Here is a 15,738-nt window from a genome sequence, read left to right on the forward strand (position 1 = left end):
TTCATTTCGGTATCACGAAGTAAACAATAGGTGGACAACTTATTATGGCACTGTAATTACTGGAATGTAGTCGAATTAAGTCGGGTGATGCTGAGGGAATTAGATTACGAAATGAGACACTTAAAGTAGTAAAGGCGTTTTGCTATTTGGGGAGCAAAATAACTAATGATGCTCAAAGTAGAGAGGATATAAATTGTAGACTGGCAATGGCAAGGTAAGCGTATCTGAAGAAGAGAAGGCCGGCCGGAGTGGCCGCGCGGTTCTAGGCGCTACAGTCTGGAGCCGAGCGACCGCTACGGTCGCAGGTTCGAATCCTGCCTCGGGCATGCATGTGTGTGATGTCCTTAGGTTACTTAGGTTTAATTAGTTCTAAGTTCTAGGCGACTGATGACCTCAGAAGTTAAGTCGCATAGTGCTCAGAGCCATTTCAACCATTTGAAGAAGAGAAACTTGTTAAGATCGAGTATAGATTTAAGTGTCAGGAAGTCGTTTCTGAAAGTATTTGTATGGAGCGTACCCATGTATGGAAGTGAAACAGATTCAGAAGGATGTAGGTTGCAGTAAGTACTGGGAGATGAAGAAGCTTGCACAGGATAGAGTAGCATGGAGAGCTGCATCAAACCAGTCTCAGGACTGAATACCACAACAACAACAACAACAACAATTACTACTTTATTTGAGTCACCAGTCTTCTGACTGGTTTGATGTGCCCCGCCACTAATTTCTCTCCCTCAGCATTTGCAACCTTTGTACTCAATGGAAGAAATGCGTGGAAAAACGGTCTAACCCGCATTACAGGGTGTTTCTAAATTAACATACCGGTTTTAAGACGTTTTATCATTTATAACGTTCAACTTACAATTGAAAATAATACACCAAAAGAAAGAGCAACTCAAACAGATTTGTTTGTATACTTGTGCGCTATGGGAAGAGTATGGAATGACAAAGAGTGACTGAAAAACGTGTTGAACGAGTGCCAGTCTTTCACGCTTAACCCCGAGAAATATCCCCGCGGAAAGTTTATGGGCCTTCCTTTTTCGGTGAATCAACTGTAACTGATTTTTCTTATCTTGATGTGCTACAGCTATGGCCCCTGCCTCAATGGGAAGAAGCTGAACATCATATCTTTATTTGGGAGCAAGATGGTGCGCCGCCTCACTGTCATAACTCAGTACGCTATGGTTAAACGACATTGTGTCCGACCGGTGGATTGGGTGCAAGGGGCCGGTTGAAACAGTATTTTATTCATTACCTGCACGTTCACACACGATCTGAAGTGATCATGTGTATGTGCCTCCGATACCAGCTGATCAATCCGACTTTAGAAACAGTGTTATTGCAACAGTTACTCCTGACACATTGATCACGGTTTCGGAACAACTCGCCTATCGACTCAAAGTGTGATCGATGTGCACACTGAATAATTGTAAGAAAAACTGTTTGTGTTTCTCTTTTATTTGGTGTATTATTTATAATTGTAAGGTGAATGTAATATTTGTTACAAAGCTTTAAAAGCTGTGTATTCATTGAAACACACTTTATTTAGAAATTGAGAAAAATGGGGTTGTGTAAATGCGGTTGGAAAAAATATACCAAATTATTTTATTCTCACTTTTTTAATGGAAATCCATAAAGTATGGACCAGCTATTGTTTCTTGTTTGTCATATCCTTTGTATTGGAAGGTATCATGAAAAATTATAATTAATAACGAGGAATAGTAATATGTGAAGATTTGTTTCGTACATTATCCAACTTCCACAGCCACAAATTACTATTAACTGTAGTGAAAAGTCCTGTAAAAGGGAAAATTGGCAATAACATATCACGTATGACTCAAGTCGCTCCGATGTCGCAAAAGAGAAAGGCATCCGTTGACGAAAGCAATGACCATAACAGAATTATTTTCAATTTTTTGAGTTCGTTAGATTTTCATAGGCAGTACTCGCATGTTTAACATGGAAGTTCAGTTTTTCTTCTAGATCGTGTTTCTCACTTGAGATTTGAATCTTAAGGTGATAACAGACTTGACGGGAGCCACTACGTGGATTAGCAAAGCCAATATCGAAAAACTAATAAAATATTTTACAGTACATGCCAATGCTAAGAGGTGTCTTGTTCCTGTCTTTACACTTATCTCGATAAAGATTGTACATCTTGCTATTGTTTCGTTTCAGTCTGCACACAGATACGTCATGTTGTGATTGTTTTTGCTGAAGTAGTGACTTGACTACGTAGGAGATCTAGTTACTCGTACACGAGCCCATGCAAATTCCTGGTCCTCCTCGCGGCATTTATTTGGGCAACTGTTACATCTCCCCCGCTTATCCAACTTGAATAAAATATTTATCTTTTTAAATCATGTTACACATAAATCAATCATTGTGAATGTACGTCTAGTGTTTTGTTGCCTAATGAAACACAGGAGCTTACTTCAGGAGTTTCAGAAGGTTTCTTTCGTTGAATCACATGAGATCGGCACCCATCGCTTATACCGAAGATTCTTAGACGCGGTGTCTTACAAATATGAACGTCTACTTCACACACAGTAACCTTACAGATGTTGGATGCCACCTACTCCTCTCTGGATCATCGGTGTACCTCCGCTAGACAGGATTCATAGTCACACATGCAAATATATAAGAAATTTGAAGATTATTGTCACCTAGATTTCGGTAATCAATCGAAACAACTCCTCCTGCGTACCAAAAACTGTAATATCGAAGCATTTTCTCAAATAATCTCAATCTAAACTTTGTGATTTTGTCTTTTTCACTACGCCCTTATAATTACTATACTCTTTACCACTGTTCGCTTCTTCTTCTCAACTTCTTTGCGCCAGTTCTGTGGATTAGGCTTCCTCTTTCTATAATTTCCACATATTTTTGACGCTTTCGTCAACGTTTTCCATTTCTACATCCGCCACGTTCACTACCGCTATTTGTATTCTGCACTGAATGTGCCAAATGAACACTTCAAACTCTCAAAAATAAGTTCATAAAGAGATTAATATTACATATTACACAAGGATTATATTTCACGTTTACAGTTTTACTAATTCCAATATAATGTACCTCAGCCCCCAAACCTTTTAAATTACAGCTAACTATCTGTTGTCTGTTTATCATAGGGCACAGTACTGGCTACCCTGCTACTCAGCTTCTTTCCACTGGAGGGAAGCCGGACTGTAGCTGAAGGTTAGCCCGTTTCTGACGTTACGGAAATAATATATAGCGAAACGCAAGAAATTCTTTGCTTTTTACTACACCCTAATGTTCCGTTTAGGAGTGAGACCAACGTCAATTCTGGTAGTTCCTGTATCCAGCAACATATGGCATCACTTATCTCTAGGCCGTCCGCGGTGGCCGTGCGGTTCTAGGCGCTGCAGTCCGGAACCGCGGGACTGCTACGGTCGTAGGTTCGAATCCTGCCTCGGGCATGGATGTGTGTGATGTCCTTAGGTTAGTTAGGTTTAAGTAGTTCTAAGTTCTAGGGGACTGATGGCCTAAGATGTTAAGTCCCATAGTGCTCAGACCCATTTGAACCATTTTTTAACTTATCTCTAAGTTTTTTACATTTGAGGCCTAGCCCATTTTTCCGCACGTGTCTTCAATTATTTGTTGGATATATTCCGATATTTGTATTTCTCTACAGTTTTTACCCTCTACAGTCTCCTCTAGTGCCATGGAAGTTGTTCCCAGACGACCTACCATCAAGTCCCGGTGTTTCCCACATATTCCATTCCTCGCTGATTCTGCGGAGAACCTCTTCATTCCTTACCTTATCAGTCCACCTAATTTTCAGTTTCCTTTGCAGCACCACATCTCAAATGCTTCGATTGTCTTCAATTCTCGTTCTCCCACAGTCCATGTTTCACTACTATACAATGCTGTGCTCCAAACGTCCATGCCCAGAAATTTCTTCCTCAAGTTAAGGCCTATATTGACTTCTCTTTGCAAGGAATGCCATTTTTTCCAGTGCTAGTCTGCTTTTGATGTCCTCCTTGCTCCGTCTGTCATGGGTTATTTTGCTGCCAGGGTATACGAATTCCTCAACTTCATCCACTTCCAGATCACCAATTATGATGTTAAGTTTCTCGCTATACTCACTTCTACTTTTTTTCTTTTTCCGATTTCCTTTCAATCTGTGTTCTGTACTTATTAAACCGTTCATTACAATCACCAGATCCTGTAACTCTTCTTTACTTTCACCGAGGACAGCGATGTCATCAGTGAATCTTATCACTGATACTCTTTAACCTCGAATTTTAAGCCCACTCTTGAACGTTTCTTTTATTTACTTCACTGCTTTTTCCACGTATAGATTGAATAGGAGGGTGATAGACTACATCCTCGTCTCATAGCCTTTTTTAGTCTCTGCATTTGTTCTTGGTCTTCCAGTCTTACGGTTCCCTCTTGGTACGTGTAATATCGTATATTGCTTGTCTTTCCCTATAGCGTAAGCCTTTTTTTCAAAGGATTTCGAACATGTTACACCATATCACATTGTTGAATGCTTTTTCCAGGTCGACAAATCCTATGAATATGCCATGACTTGTTTTAAATTTTGGTTTCATTATCAACCACATCGACAGAACTGACTTTCTGGTGTCTTTATCACTCCTAAAGCCAAACTGATCGTCATCTAACAGACCCTCAAAAAAACCGCACAGTCCATGACTGCAGCGCCTCGGACCACTCGGCTAATCCCGCGCGGTAAACAGATCCTCAATTTTCCTTTTCATTCTTCTATATATTATTCTTGACAGAAACTTGGATGCATAAGCTGTTGAGCCGGTTGTGTGACAATTCTCGCATTTACTTGATGAATCGTTAGAAAACGGGCTGGTCGTACAGCTACACGCACTAAGTTACGCCGCGCGGAGTGGCCGCGCGGTTAGAGGCGCCATGTCACTAATCATGCGGCCCCTCCTGCCGTAGGTTCGAGTCCTCCCTCGGGCATGGGTGTGAGTGTTGTCCTTAGCGTTAACTTAGCTTAAGTAGTGTGTAAGTGTAGGGACCGAAGACCTCAGCAGTTGGGTCCCTTAGGAATTCAGAGACATTTGATAATTTTGAACTAAGTTACGAGACGGGGAGGTGAGCCACATCCGTATGGAATCGCTTCGGCCGTTCAGCCATCGTTGTTATGGTACATTACCTATCCTTACTGTGCTTACCAGACTCTTATTCACCCTCGTTTGGGGAACATGCTGCTCTAATGCCAAATTTCCGGCCAGGAGCGATTTTTTCATATATCGATAAATGCTCAAGTTTTCAAAATTCGGTTGGGAATATATGGGCTATTTAGCCCCGACCCATGTATAAACTTTCTCGTATTCGTATGCGCATGCGCATTCAAGTAACTTCCCTTGTCTTGCGCATGTCCGTAGATAGCGGGTCAGGCTTGTAAGTGAGCGACCGTCTGTAGCTGCAGTTTATGGCGGGTCATGTCCCATCGAACATAGGCCAGTGTGAGGTTGAGTGTACACAATTAAGTTAAGTAGTGGTTTTGACTTTGTACATATGTACTGCTTGTGTTTTCCTTTTCTTTTTCGTTTATAAATGTATAGCTATGGTGGTCTTTTAATCATTGACAAAGGTCTTCTTAGGCACTTGTGGGTTTTATTGTTGTTCTGAAGAAGGTGTAGTTATCTACGCCGAAACCTGGGTTAACACTTAACACTAGGTGCTTTTTTCGCAACCGAGGCGGGTTTTCAGTTTTTTAATATATGATCTGAAGTGTTACATGTATGTAGTACATTACTGAATATCTGTTCAAAGTGAACAGTAAAGTAGCCTTATTTGTGATTAATGTTAACAATAAAAGAGAAACAGAAACTTCGAATGCGTGTACTAACAGAACTGTTAACTTCCGTCTCTGCGTTCTTCGACTACTGGGAAATTTCGGAAGCTTTGTTCCTCTACTCTGACATAGACAATGATAATTTTAGAACAGTCAAACACACAATCGAAATTATACCTACAAAATCACTGTAAATGTCAAATTACCTCCTTTATGTTATTAATATTCCGGTATGATATTAAAAACTAGATCCCCAAAAATTTACTGTTTCGTGTTTATCGATTTTCGAAAGAAATCTCTTTTTATTAGGAGACTCAAAAAGAAACATTGTACTTCTCTTTGCATATACCTTACTTGTATCCAAAACAGTTATGAGGCGTGATCGTACACACATCCGCATTCGAGTATCTCAGAAAAGACAACAACAGCCCATAAAGCGGCCATTGTCCAATGACTCACATAACTATGAAGTTGGTCATTAGCTGAATGGAGGCATGTAGTGTGGCGGAACGAATCTACACCTACAGCCAACTGTACATAGATTTACCGCAAGCCACCGTGGCGGTGCGTGGTGGAGGGTACGCTGTGCTAGTCATTTCCTTTTCTATTCCACTGTCAAAAAAAGCGACGGAAAAACCACTATCTATATGCTTCTGTATGAGCCCTAATTTCTCGTATCTTATCTCGGTGGTCCTTAGGCGTAAAGTATGTCTGCGGCACTAGCATCGTTCGGCAGTCATCTCCAAATGCCGGTTTTCTAAATTATCCCAGTAGTCTTTCTCAAAGAAACAATCACTGCAAGGCACCGAATGAACCGACTACTAAATGCGGCATTTAACCTTGAGTATATAGAGGGTGTCATTCATTTCGAAATTGGTTCTGTGCTGTTTCTTGGGAGGGCCGCCGGGACATGAATCTGAATTTGGTGCACAACACCAGTAAAAATCTGCATAGTTTGGTAGCTCGACACTGTAGCTTCCGCTACGTAACAAATTCTTGAAGAAATTTGTGGACCGTCTTCCTTGCTGGATTGAAGCCATTATAAAAACTATAAGAGGTGTCGCAATTTATTAGCACCATATCTATGGGAAGTCACTGTGTTTTATCCAGTGTCCTTACAGGTGAGTGAAAGAAAATTTTAAATCGATAAAGCCTTAATCGTCTCAATGAGTGCACCCTTGGTATCCTTTTATCAGATCACAACCAAGCTAAGCTTCTTTCAAAATTGTTAAGGATTTCGTGGCAACTTTTCGTCAAACTGCCCACTGGGTCCTGTCTCGGGTTCTTAGGCCGACGTTTTTCTGATGATTTTTCGAATGTTTCGCCAGCATGAGTGGCTAGCATTGCCAAAGCTTCACCTCCCATTGTTGGTGGTGGACTGGAGCCGATCTCGCGGCCGCAAACTACATGCACCTGCCGCGCCAACGTCCAAGGGCTTCTCCGCAGTCATTTCCGGTACGGTTCCCCTCTCGCTACCTGCAAGCGTCGTTCGCTATAGCAGGGGAATCCAGAATACGTTGACCTTGGGACTTTCTTCTTCCTTGTTGAACCTATCCTCGTGTTTGTGTATTTCTACAGCTTCTCTGAACAAGCGAAAGTGATAGCTCTTGTCTACAGCCAGAACCTCCGTGTCGAAGAATTTTATTACGTGGTTGGCATCACACAGTGCGTGCTCTGCCACGGCCAATTCTCCACCCATCCTCCACTTGCAATGTCGCTTATGTTCAGTGATCATGATGTTGATCGATCGTTCAGTAATTCCAACATAACGTTTTCTGCATATGCATGGTATACGGTATATTCCCGATATTGCAAGTGAGTCCCTTTTCTCCTTTGCCGATCTGATACACTCTTTGATCTTCTTCTTCGCTTTGAAAATAGTCTTTACGCCATGATTGTGCAATATACGGCCGATTGTGTGCGTCATTGTGGGAATGTATGGCAGAAAGTCCTTTTTCCAATTTATCACTTCGCCGAGTGCTTGTTAAACTTCTAATATCACTTGTGGAATACCTATTGCTACTCAGAACAATTTCCAGGTGTTGCATTTCGCTTGTGAGGTACTGAGGCTCACATACGCATCTTACACGCATTACGAGAGTATTAATCATGCCTCTTTTCTGACAGTTTGTGCAGGTATCGGTCAGTATGTGTCGCTTTCCGGTACGTGCTGTGCCCCAGGGTTTCACCCTCCCTTGTGACCAGCATTCCTAGAAATGGTAGTTTTTTTGCCATTTTCTACTTCCACGACAAATTTTATGTTGGCATGGACGCTGTTCAAGTGTCGTAGAAAGTCACCGAACTTTTCCTCATCATGGCTCCACGCAACGAAGGTATCATCTCAGGTTTACAAGGTTCCAAGTCCAGTGCCTGTGCTTCGAACTGTTCCGTGAAGAAGTTGGCCATTACTAGACTAAGATGACTACCCATGCGAAGCCTTGCAGCTCGTCGTAGAAGTTTCCATCCGACGTGAAACAGCTCGTGGTGAGACATGCATGAAAGAGCTTGGTGATGTCTTCCGGGAAAAAGGAATCGATGTGCTCCAGAGAGTCATTGAATGGCACTTTCGTAAACGAAGAAACGACATGAAAGATGACCAGGATGTCGTTTGGTGCAAGTTTTAGTGTCTTCAACTTCTCAATGAAATGTCCTGAGTCCCTCTTTTTTGCCGGCAGTTGTGGCCGAGCGGTGCTAGGCGCTTCAGTTAGGAACCGCGCGACCTATACAGTCGCAAGTTCGAATCCTGCCTCGGACATGGATGTGTGTGATGTCCTTAGGTTAGTTAGGTTTAAGTAGTTCTAAGTTCTAGGGGACTGATGACCTCAGATGTCAAAGTCCCATAGTACTTTTTGATTTTTTGAACCTTCTTTTTTCCGTTCTGAGTATTACTTCTGCTCCCGACATTTTCATACGGCAGGAAACGTCCTCATTGCTACTGTATTCATGCACGATTTCAAGAAATGTTTCACGTTATGCTGAATAAATATTCGGATTTCAGAAGTGGAGATGAGAACGGCGTGTAAGTGGGCGTGTAGCCTGAGAAACATTTTGATGTACCGATCTTCCCACTAAAAACTGGAATTGTAACACAAAGGTTTCACCACGACGTTTGGTACAGTAATAGATTTCTATCTGTGACTCTCTAACATACACTGGAACATAAGAGTAAAAGGAATGGAAGATACGTCGTGATTTTTTACGCCAGAAAGAACCAATTGTGAATTACTTATTGTCTTGGTTTCAGAAGAACGTCACGCTGGCGTCATAAACGAAAAAAATAACATTGCTGTAACTCTTTCGTACACAAGCATGACAAAGGTCGTTTAGATTAAAACATTAAAAATTGAAATTTATCCACGTCCATAATTATTTCAAGTGGATAGTTGAACTAAGTGTATGGTACCCACATCACATTTCGTGAAGTTAGTGGCAATCATTGGTCACTACGCAACATTCCTGCTGCCCACGTACGGTGAACAGCTTTCGCGGGAACTCTTTCAAACTAGTTTCATTTCAAGATGCGGTACTGGATGTTACATAAGAATTATGCCGCTCACCTCGTCAATGGAAAGCATAACGAGACAAATTAGAAAATAAGTAATTCATTAAGAACTTTCTAAGTTCCATACTAGGGAACTGGCTGGTTCTAAATTCCAGTAAGAAAATTTTCTGTTTCAAGTGCCATTAAACTGAGGCACTAGTATGATTTGTGATAGTGTAAGTACGAAAGTGCAACAGCACTGTTTTCACCAGTAGAACTGTAAACATCAACAATCATTTCTCATGTCTTTTTAATTTTTTACAAGAGAGTAACAAACGTAAATTAAAGAAAACTGCCAGTACTGACTTCTGTTTCATATACAACTCTGTTCTTGGGATCAAACGTTGCGAAGTTTAGTGTGTAACTCCCAGTGTTTTTCAGGAAGAAATGGCATCACCGTAAACAGAACTTTAAACGGTCTGAAATTTCACTATCATTTGATAATAACATGTGATAATGCACTGCCACTATCTGATTGCCTGTGCACCATGTACTACTCTTCTCACACACTTGAACACCTCTGATACATGGCAGAATAGGCTTACTGCCTACGGTCACTGACAATGACATTTATCCTAATGCTACATCTTAATTTTCTGTAGTAAGACAAAACGATTAAAACATGTCCTGCTGTTACTAATTGCCTGTTTCTAAACACCCTGCAGTGCTGTTTTTCAGTACTGCGTGTCGGAAACTCATTCAGAATAACAACCCTCTAGCTTGCCTCCGTCTCGCCCAAGAAAAAAGAAATGGTTCAAATGGCACTGGGCATTATTGGACTTTAACTTCTGAGGTCATCAGTCCCCTAGAACTTAGAACTACTTAAACCTAACTAACCTAAGGACATCACACACATCAATGCCCGAGGCAGGATTCGAACCTCTGACCGTAGATGTCACGTGGATCCAGAATTTAGCGTCTAGAACCGTTCGGGCACTCCGGCCGGCTCTCGCCAAAATATTTTATTGCTACGCAGGTTCTTCTGTAGGATCTTTTCGCTACTTGCCCCACCCCTGGCTTGGCCTAACACCCCTGATGCGAGACACTCACATACACTCTTATTAAAACACATTGGTGTCCAAAATTAAAGCAACAAACAAGATATTTTGTAAATTTGCGTTTATTTTTTCAAAAAAACAGTGTAAGCAGGTGATAGTAAATCAGAAACAATGTATAGAATACAGAACGTAAAAAACTGCAACATGTATAGCGGTAGACTAAAATATTCTTCGTTTCTTCTAAATTAACGGGTTTACATACACATTACCACCACTCCGTATGGTGTGTGACCACCTCTGGCAGCAATACAGGCCTGATAAAGACGGGGTATGCTGTGAACGATGTCATCAATCTCAGGTTGAGGCAATAACGGTCACAGCTCTTGGAGAATGGTTGGTGGATGCTGACGTGATGCAAACCGTCTCCCTAGTGCATCCCACACTTGGTCTATGGTATTCAAATCGGGAGACCGAGCAGACTACGTCGTGCATGTAATATCTTCTGTTCCCAAGAAAGTATCAACCACCCGCGATCTTTGAGGTCGAGCATTATTGACCATCACAACGAAGTCTGGGCCCACAGCATCTCGCAACAACACCACTTCAGGTTCCATACCGAAAAGCGGTTAAATCTTGCCGATTCGCCCACACAATTTCATGAAATGGTGTCCGAGTGGTCGACATAATCGATTCCCCACACAATTAGGTATCCGCCTCGACATCGCTCTCTTTCCACAATGTTTGGACCCCGAAATCATGTTTCACGTCCATCCAGAGGCGAGTTCGCCAAGAATCACTGTTCAGACCAAAACGGTACTCATCTGTGAAAAGAACATTAGCCAACTGCTCGACCATCCAGGTGGCATGCTGACGATTCAACTTTAGACGTTCCCTTCTGTGAAGATGCGTGATAGGTACAGATACAGCGGGCCTCCGACAACAAAGGTCGCTCCGACGAAGCCTTCTGTATACCGTTTGACTCGATACAACACGTCCAGCAAATGCTGCGAAGTCAGATGCCAGTTGGCGTGCAGTAACAAAGCGGTACAGCCGTACCCCTACAGCCAAATAACAGTCCTCTGTTCCTGATATTACACGTGGTTGTTCCTGCCCTGGTCTTCAGGATACAGTTTCGGTCTCTATAGACTGTCGCCACATCTGAGAATTAACAGAACGATTCAGATTAAGCCATAGGGGTTCTGGTTCCATTCTTTCTATGGCCGTCAACTGAAAAGAGTCTGGTTGGTGTCTTCTACTGCATCGTCTATGACTGTGTACACAGCGATTGTCGATGTAGGATTATCTGGCAAAGGGGCCATAATGTCGTCGTCGTCGTGGTTGTCCGTCGACCCTAATGCCATCTTCCGTGCAGAAAATTATCGTATGGACATCACTTGACAGTTTGTATGATTATATAGCGAATTAGATACAGGGCTGGGAAACAGTGGTTTGTTGCTTTGATTTTGGACACCAATGTAGAAAAAAATACAAATTCAGAATGACTTGTGTACGTACAACTGCTTGAAGCATAAACTATTGCTCTAGATTCTTCTAAAAAGTATCATGGTGTGGAAGTATATTAAGTACATCGTTTAAGGTGTGGAGCTAAGAGTGTGTAATCAAAAGTTAACTATTAATATATACTGATTAAGTTGTATGTTATGCGAAACTCAGTTGCAGTGAACGGTCTCTGTCGAAATGCTGGTTCCGTATGGAGGAACACCTTTTAATTTTAATTTTTTTAACAGCAAAATCCTGACAGATGAATAAACACGACTCACTTAAGCGCGTAGAACCACATCTGAATAAATTTAAAGCTCAAAGAGACGGTAATATAAAAGATGTATTATAAAAATCCTGTGACATTGTATTTTCAGTAAATGTAAGCACAGTCTAAAACAAACAGCCGCGAAACTCTGTAGGGCAAAAAATGTAAGCTTTTGACAGCTGAAGCGATGCTAGCGCTGCAAGTAGTTACCAAATATGATGGTAAATTTTCCAATACGAATACGAAAATGTAACTAAAATAATATCCAACCTCCTCCTTGATATAAATCTATAATAATAAAATGTCACTGCACTATAACACATACGGTTCACAGTAGTGGAATCGTAATTATATAATCGAATATCGTTTAAGACGAGAAATGAATTCTAACCGGATCTGTTACACCTAAAAAAAAGAACTGGTTATGATAATATCCTCGTGCTTGGCGCATTCTTTCTGATGCTTTGCCACAACTGTAGTTCTTTACATTGCTTTCTTAACTGATTTCGGACTTCTTTAATAATTTAAAACTGGACACGATTTTACAGTCTTGGAGATTAGGTGATACTTCTCATTATAAAGGCCCTTTTCTCCTTGTCCTTGCTTCTTTGCCTTCCGTGTATATATCATGTTTATCTTTGCCGCTTCCCATGTTTCAAAAGTTATCTGTCTTTGCAATAAACTCTTTCCCAAATGTAACAGCCCACCTGTGAGGTATTCGTCGTACTTATGCGCTTACCTTAGACTACACCTTAGTTGTCCATCTTCCTCTGTTATCGATACGATACTGCCTAAAAACGAAAAACATTTTGTTCGATCTTACGCTGTAAAACATCTTTCCATATTTACAAAAGTAAAGCTTTTATTCTGTAGCTTTACAGTGTGGTAAAACTGTTTCTAGACTGCTCCCCTCCTTATCTGTCTACTAAAATTGAATTTAGTTACATATTCTACCTTACTGTTCTTCCCCTCCGAACTGAGAATTCATTAAGAGCTCTCATTGCCAGATACAATGCTTTTGCTGAAATCTCCATGATGTTTCATTTTGTGGTCTCAAATAAAACCTGATGATCATTCTATCCTTCAGACTGTCCAGGCATTTACCCATAGAAACCAGACGTACCACAGATGCATAAATGTTGTAAAAATATATGCACCAAATGCAGAATACAATACGTGTAAAGCGACACCCACCGAGAGCTATAAATTTAAGGATTACTGCAAACAGAAATTGATATTTTCAGCAAGTGGGCTATATTTGTCCTTGGCTGATATTAAAAACCGTATAAATGCAACTAACAACAGAGATGTTATGCAGCCATGTACCAAACGGTGTAAATCAAATAGTTCATTTGATATATAGTTGTTGTATTATGTATAAATGAAAATGGCCAACATTTCATGTTATTTTAGAAAAATTGACAAAGAATACTAAATAAATGTATCCTTCAATTAATCACAATTGATGTCATTCCCTTTGTTGTTGTTGTGGTCTTCAGTCCTGAGATTGGTTTGATGCAGCTCTCCATGCTACTCTATCCTGTGCAAGCTTCTTCACCTCCCAGTACTTACTGCAACCTACATCCTTGTGAATCTGCTTAGTGTATTCATCTCTTGGTCTCCCTCTACGATTTATTGTCCATGTTTCACTTCCATACATGGCTACACTCCATACAAATACTTTCAGAAGCGACTTCCTGACACTTAAATCTATACTCGATGTTAACAAATTTCTCTTCTTCAGAAACTCTTTCCTAGCCATTGCCAGTCTACATTTTATATCCTCTCTACCTCGACCATCATCAGTTATTTTGCTCCCCAAATAGCGAAACTCCTTTTACTTCCCTAGTATTTCAGTAATGTAATTTGATAGAACATTTAAAACTGGACCGTTCATTGACATTACTTTTCACGTCATTTACTTTATTCGTCATTAGCTTATATCGGTGCAGTTGTTTAAAAAACTAATAGCATCAGCATTAAAACGGTAAGAACAGGATATATATGTGCAAATAAGCAACTGCAGTAAGAGAGCAAAAAGATTTAATTTCGCTTCCAAATAATAACGGATGTCAGTTAACATCAAAATGTCTGAACTGCAAGTATTTTATGTTTTTTTCCTTGTTTTGCAATAGTTCATCATTACTGAATTTCAAAATGAAATTGAGCCTTAATCTTACAAAATACCTTACAATCAGCAACTTTATTTCCTCACAACAGGAAAACCTACAACTTTCATTCACTTCTTTACAATCATAGTGCCTCAATTATGTTCATGAGCATATCTCTCGAAGTTGCTAGTCAATGCTGTTTCAGATTTCACCAAAAGCTAAACAGCTTTTCACAGCACATGGTTAAACTACGAAAAGTACTATCCTCTTTTTTGTTTCTGAACCAGCTATACAGTTTATGACTGTAATCTAAAATATTGCTACTGTCAGTTAGATAGGCAGAACATTTTTCACATATTGGAATAACAATGTTTTTCTCAAAACGTAGCCACAAACAAATCTAAGACTTTTTTCTCCCATGTCTACCGATTTGGCTAGAACAGGCAGTACTGGGATGCTGGGTTTCACATAATTTCGGTACAAATGATATTTAATGCTTTATAGAGCCTTAACATCTAAAACAGCTTTTTCTCAATCAACTCATTCACAATTGCTATTAGCTCTTGCGCATGTCATCATCTTATCCAATGCAGCATCATCGATTGCAGCAGTGAATTCTTTGGGAGGGACTGCTAAGGAATGCTCCTTTATGTCTGATAGCTGCATAAATGTTCACCAACTTTTCTTGGTTTACCTTCTTCGTTCACAGATATTTCTATTAAATGCTCATTTATTATCAACTGCAGTGAAGAACCATGCATATGTCATCATTCTTTGCATTAAATTCTTCAAGTATAGCCTTTACCACTACTGTCTATAAATTTTCTCCATTGAATCCAAGATTTCATTCTCAAGACACTGTGAAACCCTTAAAATGATTTTTCAGAGTTTCAAGTCTTTTGAGATTACAACTATTAAAAGTGTCAAACATACAGTTGATTTTTTTGCAGTAATCTGTACTGCCATAAGCAGCCGTTTTCACAGAACTACCAGATCAAAGCATCTCAGTAGCAGCTACTGTTGTGTGGATGAGCAGACTGATCACACATCTAGCAGTACTAATTCTCAAATTTTTGGAATAGCAGCAGCTCAACAACTTCCCTAGTCAACTTAAGTGCTAATCTGAAACTGCGTTTACTATGATGCTCTGTCTGCTTGTTCTTCCAGAAAATTGCACCAAAGCCGTGTCCTTCCATTTCATGAAGGACACTCTACATGAACAAATCATTTCTCACATTCTGCAAAAGAAGAAGAAATAAACCTTTCCTTTCTAAAGTCACAAAAAGTTGCTCTTCACACAGACACAGACATTTCTTCCCCTCCATGAAATTTGACGTTAAGTCAGTTATATAGCTTTCAAAATTTATACCAACCTCTCTCAACTTATGTACTATTGAAAAAAATATTTTACATAGTACGTCAGAAGTCACACATCCGCTATTAAGAAACATGGTAATGGTTGCATAAATTTTGAAAAATGACCAATTATTATCACTACTAGGACAGTGTTGGCAATTTTT

The 15,738-nt window shown here is 40.3% G+C and overlaps 1 protein-coding gene across 1 annotated transcript in view; it reads left to right on the forward strand.

Moving 5' to 3' along the window:
• LOC126252317 (carbonic anhydrase-related protein 10) overlaps nucleotides 1–15,738 on the forward strand; it is a 788,385-nt gene that overhangs the window by 203,651 nt on the left and 568,996 nt on the right. The window lies entirely within an intron of this gene.

Source organism: Schistocerca nitens, chromosome 4, assembly GCF_023898315.1.
Source record: "Schistocerca nitens isolate TAMUIC-IGC-003100 chromosome 4, iqSchNite1.1, whole genome shotgun sequence".
NCBI classification, from domain to species: domain Eukaryota; kingdom Metazoa; phylum Arthropoda; class Insecta; order Orthoptera; family Acrididae; genus Schistocerca; species Schistocerca nitens.